This window comes from Rattus norvegicus, chromosome 7 (assembly GCF_021556685.1).
Source record: "Rattus norvegicus strain SHRSP/BbbUtx chromosome 7, alternate assembly SHRSP_T2T, whole genome shotgun sequence".
In the NCBI taxonomy this organism is placed as follows: Eukaryota; Metazoa; Chordata; class Mammalia; order Rodentia; family Muridae; genus Rattus; species Rattus norvegicus.
Window position 1 is genome coordinate 111,766,308 of NC_141540.1, and position 9,405 is coordinate 111,775,712.

Below are 9,405 nucleotides of genomic sequence, written 5' to 3' on the forward strand. Positions count from 1 at the left end.
CATTTGCTATGATAAAAAAAAAATGACCTTGCTATTCTTTTCTAAAATTTAAGTGGCTAATATCGTAAAATGCTGATTCATAGGATAATCAAAAGTAAACATGAGGTAAATTGACATGTAAATAAAAATTGGGCTTTGGTCTTCCAGAGAGAGCTACATAGAAAGAAGTGTTTAGAGAGTTAAGACAGTTCTTTTAGAATTTTTCTGGTAAGCTTTCTGACTTTGTTTGGAAAACCAAACAGTTACCAAAAAGGCTAACACAGCTCCTTTATAAATGTTCTAGCAGGTTTTCTGACTTTTGTCAGGAAACCAAAAACTTACTTAGAGAGCAGTTGATGTAAAGGCAGAACCAGTTCCCAAGTACCCTGGAGGCAATCTTGCTCTCCTGCTAGTTCTGGCTCCTGTGGGCCATTGGAACTAGTGTTATTTATCTTAGGGGCTTTGTGCTGCACCCTTCTACTTTCTGACCCTCCATCCATGAGCCATTTCAACACAGCACCCTGTCAGACTGCCCAACACTCGCTCACAGCTCTCTTGGATGGTTTCCACCACACCAGACTTACACACTCCAATTCTGTGGCAGGCCAGTACATTTTGTGACCATACACTCTCTTGAACTCAATTAAGTTGCCAAATAAATGAACACATCACACAATATCCTCTGATCCAGTTAATAAGGTATATTTGTGCATCTAGGCAACACAAAATTCTGTGCATATCGATCCCTTAAGAATAGTCATAACAACCTGTAATGTGTGCAGAAAAAAATTTTAACATCAGCCTCCATGTTCTCTCAGCACCCACCTCCTGCTCTGGCCTCCTGTGCCTCTCTCAAGTTCTCTCCCACCCATTCTTCCTTCTTGTCCAATGGCAGGTCTTGTTCTATCTTGTATCTGCCTACACCCACATAATGACATCAACCTACAGAGAGCTGACACAGTTCTTTTAGAAGATTTTCTAGGAGGTTTTCTGATTTTGGAATGGAAAACCTGAGAGCTCTATCAAGCAGTGAGCTGTCTGAAACAGTGGTTTCAAAAGCAGAGAGCTATCTAGAGGACCATCTTGTGCAGAAGACAGAGTGGTCAGCTTGTACCTGCCATTGGCTTCAAGTTATATCTTCTGCCACTCCCAAACACCCCTTCCTCAGGAACCACCCTCCAAGATGAAGCTGGTCCTTGGTAGTCATACATCTTTTTGTCCCTCTGTCCTCTGTCTGCCTTCCTCTCCCTCTCTCCCTCTCCCTCTCCTCCACCCCCTGTGTGTGTGTGTGTGTGTGTGTGTGTGTGTGTGTGTGTGTGTGAGAGAGAGAGAGAGAGAGAGAGAGAGAGAGAGAGAGAGAACATTTGGTAAGCAACAGGTAATTAACCAGTGAATGTTCTTTCAGCAATTTATTCCTTTTAGATTAGTGTGTAATCAGAGACTTAGTGCTTAACTTAAGAAATATTTATTGGAAGAGTTAAAGTGGAGGAAGAATGCATGAGGATGATGAACTAGAAAGGAAAAGTGATAGAGAGAGGGAAAGCAGAAGGAATGGTTAAAATAAGTGGAAATGGAGCAGGGCAAGCGTGAGCCTTCACCTTGGTCCTATACTGGTCACTCTGCAGCAGCAGTTTCGTGACCTATTTCTCTCAGTGCACCTTGTATATTCAATAAAATTCTCATGGTGAAGGTGTCAACCTAGTTTGTCACTACTTGCTACCTTCTGCCAATGAGAAAGTGACAATTTTATCTTCTGTCTTCTTTGACATCTGTTTCTCCCCTAATCTACACACACACACACACACACACACACACACACACACACCCTTTTTATTGCATTAGGAACATAGTCAATCTTTACTTTCTTTATGGAAACTTTCTGGATATTTCTTTGTAATTTGCCTCACAGATATTATATGCATGTATGCCCATGTATGTAGGCTTATATGGAATAGATCACACCTACACATCTACAGATAATCAGATTTAGATTTTGTCTTTCTGGTTTGAAATTATATCCCAGTTCATTCTTCTCTAAAAGAGCAAACCAGATATAATGCAATATTTATCACTATGTGCATTCTACTTTTTCCTGTACTGGAAACTTAAGAAAGTCAAGGTTTTGTGTGTTTGCATTCATTTCAGAAATATTATCTCAGGACAGCACAGATCATTCCCACATAATTTAAACAGTTGTATACTATCTCATATCTCCTTATATCAAATACTAAACTTTAAGCTTGTTTTTACTCTACATAAAGTAAAATGTTTTTATTTACACAAAATTATGAATGGGGTGTCTAACAATTTTTCATGGGGTAGTTACCTCATTAGGATATATTCCTGAGAATGGTGTTCTGTGCAGAGAAACATGACATAAAGAAAATTCCATTGGCAAACTGTTATATTCATTCATTACACATTCATTCCCTGCTGCAGCCTGTGTGAAGTAAATACACACTGATTTTTTTACCTAAATAATCCCAAAATTTGTACAATGGACTCAGGGGAGAAAAATATATCTTCTGTAAGGATGGGTGGAGCTCTTTAGTGGAGCACTTGTCTCTTGTATGTACGTAGTACAGGTTACCAACTTCAGCACAGACAGCTGAAAATTCACAAAGCATAGTGAGAAGAGATATCTTGAAACAAACCTTACCTGAAAAATAGAGATGGGTGCCTAAAATATGATCAATATCACTCTTGATACTTGAGAGTCAATGAAAACAAAGCAATCTTAAATGCTGGCATATTTCCATTTGTCTTCTAATCCAATAATTTTCCAAACAAAATCTCAAAGATGAGTTTTGAGGCATTCCAATATGTTTTAGCCTAAGCCAATAAAATTATAGGAATAAAAGTTTCTTCTTACATCAAGAATCAATTTTGTGTTGTAGTTGTTGTTTCTGTTTTCTGGTCAGGCACTTAGAAGACAGGACTGTTAATTATAGCCATTACAATGCCTTCTGTACGACCAGTGCTATTATTAGCTTTTTCTTTCTCAAGTCCAGGGCAACCGAGCTAATCCTGGCTTTGTGGTTGAGCAGAGGTGGCTACTCTGCTACGTTATGAGGAAAATCAGTGGACAAACCATGCAGTTGATGGTGTGTTTCCTATGCCAGCTTATTTATCCCAGGAGACTGAAAAGATCCCCGTACAACCACTGAATATAACAGAAATACCTTCTGCTAAAATGTGCCAAACTTTGGAGACACACATTTTCTACCAGCTCTACAACTGAGCTTTAAGTCCCAGGCTAAACTTATCAGAAATAAACTTATTAAGTTATATAATATAAAATGGATATACTATCTAAAATAACCCTTTGTTCTGTGCACTCCATTTTGCCATGATGAAGGGAAGAGTCATGCTGTAGTCCCACACCCATCAGTGTATATGAGCACCAGCTTACACAAGGAGGGCTGGAAGGAAGAAGCATAGTCTGGAATGGGTGAGGTATGGAGGATCCAGGTCCATCTGGGAATGATTGAGAGGGGGCGGGTTGAAAGGGGGCACATTCTGGATAACCTTCACTGAAGCAGCAGCTCTCCTAGACAATCTTAGCTTGCGTACATACCTTTATTGGGGTGAACAAGGGCTGTATATGAACTTTGGAGAGTGAGGAGGAGTTTTCAGGGAGAATGTAAATCATGGGCTGGAGCTTAACTGTGAGTGCCTTTTTTCATGAAGAGGAATTTCAGGAATCCCACGTAATTATTTTGTTGGGTTGGTTCTTATATTGAAAGAGGAAGTTGAACTTGGGGGTTTGCGAAAGGCTTTGTGACCTCTCTCAAGTTGACTGTGTCCTAAGTCAGAACCCCCGGGCAAGGTAGGGGAAGGTGAAGTCCTACTAGGAAAGGTAAAGGGAGTCCTCCATTTTGTGCTGAGCTCAAAGGAGCTGTCTGGACAAAGTAGACTGTGGCCTTAATTACTAGGTTTTCCCCACAACTAGCTGCTTGACAATGCTGGGTAATGTGAGTCCTGCTATGATTTCTAACTAAGCAATAATGGTTTCTAGATGACAGGGGAATAAAATGGAGAGTTTCAAATAAAAATATATCAGCCAGAAAATTAGCTTAAGAATATTAATTATAATTAGAAAAAAGTGTATTTTATTTTATGTGTGTGAATCTTTTGCCTACATTTATGTCGGTATACTACATGCATGCCTGATGTCTGTGGAAATGAGAGGACTGAGAGAGACTGACTTCAGGACAGGCTTCAAACCCTAAGGTCAGGGGAGTAGGCCTAGATCTCTGTTTTCCCAGAACTGGGCAAATCCAGACAAGTCAATTACTCAAAAAAAAAAAAAAAAAAAAAAAAAAAAAAACTCAGGATACGGGCAGCCAAACAGGTCTTGATCATACTAAGTTCTTTTTTGTATCTTAAAACATTTTAATTAATTAAATACATTTTATTAAATATAATTACATTAATTATTCTACTTTGGTCTTCCTCCCTTCAGACATATTCCTATTCAAAATCCTCCCCATGTCCCTACAGTCTGTCAAATTGATAGACTTTTTTATATTACCTGTTACTGCTATATATGTATGTGTGTGTATGTAGATGTATACACAATCTGAAAATACAACCTGTGAGTCTATTTTTCTTGTGGTATATATGTGGCTTTATGGCCAACAAATCTATATTTGATAACCAATCTGGAGCCTTACCTCTTGGAGAAGCTAAATTTTGCTTTTAGCAGCCACTAGTTATTCCTTGTTTAGGAAATGTCTGTTCATAGCAGTAAAACCCTAACTAAGACAGGAGTTGGTACCAGGAATTGGGATATTGCTGTGATAGGCCTGACCATGCTTTTGTTTAGAAGAATGCAGATTTTGGGTGTTTAGATTTAGAAAGCAGTGGGATGCTTTAGATAGGACTTAATGGTCTCTCCTAGGAGGAATATGGAAGACTTTGTTACTGAGAGTGATTTGAATTGTGCAAACCTGGCCCAAGAAGTTTTAGTGGAGAATTTCAGTATGTGGCCTAGAGACAGTTTTTGTGGTATTTTGGTGAAGAAGTAGACTACTTTTTGCCCTTATCTGAAGAATCTGGTTGAGGCTAAGGCAAAGAGACTCAGATTAATTGCAGTGACAAAGGAAGTCTCAAAAAAGCCCAGCAGAGACTTTGTTCTCTGGTTAAGTCTTATGAAGAGTGTTTTGAACATGCGTAGCAAGCTTAGAATGGAAATATAAAATACATGGTTTGAGTATTAAAGGGGGACCAGGAAGTGAAATGGAGCTGAATCCTCTGTTCAGCTAAGTTTAGGTCAGGGCATAGTAGTACAAGCCTTTAATCCTAGGAGGCAAACACAAGCAGATCTCTGAGTTCAAGGCCAGCCTAGAAATGAGCAAGTTTTAGTTGACGAAATACTTAAATTCAGGCCTGGTGGACCACACCTTTAATCCCAGTGCTTAGGAGACAAACATGTAGCTCACTGAGTTCAAAGTCAACCTACAAAGTAAGTTCCAGGACAGCCAACCGTAGGCAGTGAAGGAGCTGGAAAACAGAAAGCTGGTGATAATGTAATAGAACTCAGCAGCTTCGGCCATGTGGCTCTGGTTTTATAGTCAAGAGAATAAGCAAATTACTGGGACAATTGAAGCTGGTTAGCGGGAGCTAAGAAATTAGTGGTGATTAAGAAGAGACCATTATCGCTGAGATGAAATCTTCTGGGAAGTATTTTCTGAGAGTACGAAGAAGCTGAGTTCCAGAGATGGCCAAGGTTGTACTTCATGCTGCAACTGTACTTGGTACTGTGTAAGAGTCACCCAGGTGGTACTGGTTTTAAAGGTATGAAGGCATCATGAAGAACAGCTGAGGCTGGGCACTGTAAGAGGCCATGAGTGGCCATTGTCCTAATTCTCTTCCTACTTTATAATTCATAATAGATCCTTGCTTGCAATGATCATAATCTTTTTATTCTCCCAATTATGGAAACACACTCATTCTCTTTATTTCTTTATGTATGTGTCATATATATATATATATGTATATATATATATGTCTACATAACATATATATCTGTGTCCAACTTAGCTTCCACTTGCTTCCCTTTCACTATGCTAAGTTATAGTTTATTTAAAGCCAGTATGTCACACCCTAGCCCTAGCCACTGCATTACAAGGTCAGCCTGATCAAGAAATGTCTTCAGACTGTGCCCTGCTCCCAGGCTTTCACAATGTCTCCAGTTGATTGCCATAACTGAGTCATGGTTGAGCTCCATCTCTGGAGATTGTATAGGCCCAGCACTATCCCATCATCAGAGTGGAGGGGAGCAGCATATTGTACATTCATGATCTATGCTCCTGATATGTATCCCAGAGTCCCCTATCAGAGCTTATGAATTGGCCTGTTAACATCCATATTATGTTAAGTTGGGCACCATAGCAAGTGTAGCTATGCTGTAAGATTTAGGAACCTCATGAGATCCACAGTCTTTACTTTCTAGAGTCTGACTTTGAATGCCCCTCATAATCTGTGATCTGGATATTTTTCTCCTTTTTAAGATTTATTTTCTTCTATGATTTCATTAAAGTTAATATATATTAAAGTATATATATATAAAATATATATATATGTATACATATATATGTGTATATATATATGTATATATATATATATACAATTTTAACCTGAGTTTCTTTTCCTTCCTAGCTAAATATTATTGCCAGGGTTTTTCCCATAGTCTTGCATTTATTATGCTTTGTACAATAATTTTAAGTTTATCATTGGGCAGCCATTTCTTCTACATTGTCTTCAAAACTTTATAGTCTATCTTCCACTTTACTCAGTCTTTTCATGAGACTTTCTTCTAAACTTCTTCTTTGATCTCCTTAGTTTTTATTTTCAGTTTGAGTACTCTCTTGGTTAAACTTTTCTGTTATAATTCTGTTTATTTGTTAAGTCATATCTTTAAAAACTAGTTTTGAAATATATTCATATGTGAAAAGCTACATGAAAACCTACTTCCATATATGCTTCTTAAAACATATTCATGTACAAAAGGAATTTAAATATGAGCCACCATATGATTGGTTAGGCAATTTCACAACTAGATCTCTTATGCCACTAAGATGTATATCTCTCCTGAGAGACATACCCAGAATACAGCAAACACATAGGCGAATGCCAGCAGCAAACCACTGAAGTGAGAATGGGACCCCCGTTGAAGGAATCAAAGAAAGGACTGGAAGAGCTTGAAGGGGCTTAAGACCCCATATGAACAACAATGCCAAGCAACCAGAGCTTCCAGGGACTAAGCCACTACCCAAAGACTATACATGCACTGACCCTGGGCTCCAACCTCATAGGTAGCAATGAATAGCCTAGTAAGAGCACCAGTGGAAGGGGAAGCCCTTGGTCCTGCCAAGACTGAACCCCCAGTGAATGAGATTGTTGTGGGGAGGGCGGTAATGGGGGAGGATGGGGAGGGGAACACCCATATAGAAGGAGAGGGGGAGGGTTAGGGGGATGTTGGCCTGGAAACCGGGAAGGGGAATAACAATCGAAATGTAAATAAGAAATACTCAAGTTAATAAAGATTAAAAAAAAGTTTCAGTACCAGAAATGGACTACAATTTATTAACTGGCCAAAGTAATTACAAAATCTTCCCAAAATTATAGAATATTTCCAGGGCTATGGACTACCCTTTATTAACTGATGGTAAGGCCCTATTACTGAAATCATAGGCTTACTTATATCAGGGAACATGGAGAAATCAAGCAGGTATCAGACTAGAAATTTTATCAATACTGACTATGATTCACCATGCACGCAGGTAATTTTCATGCTACTGGAGTAGAAAAATAAATGTAAATATTACCTAGATACAAACTTGTGACCTACAACAGTGACCTCCCTGGAAAGAGGCACTTGTGCAAGAACAGCAAAAATGTTATAGGTACAACTAGCTACTTTTAATTTGATATAAAGTCCACTCCATGAGATAAATTCCAGTCCTGCTTCTGTAGATGCTACCAAGAACCTGAGACCAGAGAGGTCATGAGGACAATAAGAAAACCTATTACCATTATTCTGCTGAAAGAACTTAGAAATAAAATGACTTCTAATGACATAGTGTCACACACACAGATCAGAATAGGACTCAACTCTCATCAGAGAAGCTTCTCCTTACAGTAGATGATAATCAGTACAGAGAACCACAACTAAACAATGTCATTAAGTGACAGACTTTAGATCACTCAACCCTATATGAGATGTCTTTATCAAATCTTTCCCTTCGAGATTCAGGGATTTATGCTAAAAAGGAGGCAAAAAAATGTAAGAGAGAGAGAGAGAGGTGATGGATGACTCCAAGGATCTTCCAGAGACAAGAGAACTGAAACACACAGGAGCACACAGATTGAGATACCATGCAGAAGACCTGCACAACTTCAAACTGGAAAAAATTCCCAGAACTGAGAAGGGGAAGTGGACACAAAGTACCTGAAATAAGAAGCAACTTGCAATTGATACCTGCTAGTACAGGGAGAATCAGTTTTATTCAATGGAGTGTCACTGGGCTTAACAAATACATTCCAGAGAGGCCCCACACCCTAGAGTAGTCTAGTACAAGAAAATGGGATTTCATTTTTTTGTCTACTTTTTTTGGTTGTTTTATATAGTATGTTTTATATTTTGTCTGTTTGTAATGATTTTTAGTTCTTAAGTGTGTTTTGTTTATCTGAGAGATAGAGAAGAGGAGGGAGAAGAGGAGGAAAAGAAAGGAATAGAAAGACGAACTGAAAGACACACACTCAGAGAGAGGGAGGGAGGGAGAGAGAGAGAGAGAGAGAGACAGACAGACAGACAGACAGACAGACAGACAGACACAGACACACACACAGACACAGATACAGAAAGACAGACAGAGAAAGCTAGCATGAAGTTCACTTTCTTGTATTGTTACTGTTGCAAAACATGTTCTTATATTAGTTTCTCCCTATTCTTTCATATTAGAGAACTTGTTCACTTTTCCAGGTATTTCTAACTGCAATTGAATATTTTTGTTTTTTTCCCCTATGTAGTGTCTATTTATTTGTTCGTTCTCTCTCTCTCTCTCTCTCTCTCTCTCTCTCTCTCTCTCTCTCTCTCTCTCTTTCTTTTACACTCCAGACTTTATTCCCCTCTGGCCACCCCCCCAAGAGTTACACATCCCATTACTCCTCCCCACCCCCACATTTCCCATCATGGTCTCTACAAGGATGTCCCCACAGCACCTACCCCTCCCATCAGACCTCTAAACTTCCTGTGGTCTCCAGTCTCTTGAGTGTTAGGTGCATCTTCACTGAGTAAACCCAGACCTAGGAGTCCTCTGCTGTATATATGTTGGAGACCCCATCTCAGCTGGTGTATGCTGCCTGAATGGTGATCCAGTGTGTAAGAGATCTCAGGGGTCCAGGTTAATTGAGACTGCT

At 39.1% G+C, this 9,405-nt stretch overlaps 2 non-coding genes across 2 annotated transcripts; both read left to right on the forward strand.

Moving 5' to 3' along the window:
* The first annotated feature begins 252 nt into the window (after window positions 1-252).
* Window positions 253-314, forward strand: LOC120093935 (U7 small nuclear RNA). Its single transcript, XR_015626212.1, has one exon. It is a non-coding gene; the product is annotated as a U7 small nuclear RNA (small nuclear RNA).
* A 615-nt stretch (window positions 315-929) lies between these two features.
* LOC148004839 (U7 small nuclear RNA) lies at window positions 930-993 on the forward strand. The gene has a single exon (XR_015626217.1). It is a non-coding gene; the product is annotated as a U7 small nuclear RNA (small nuclear RNA).
* The last annotated feature ends 8,412 nt before the right edge of the window (window positions 994-9,405 follow it).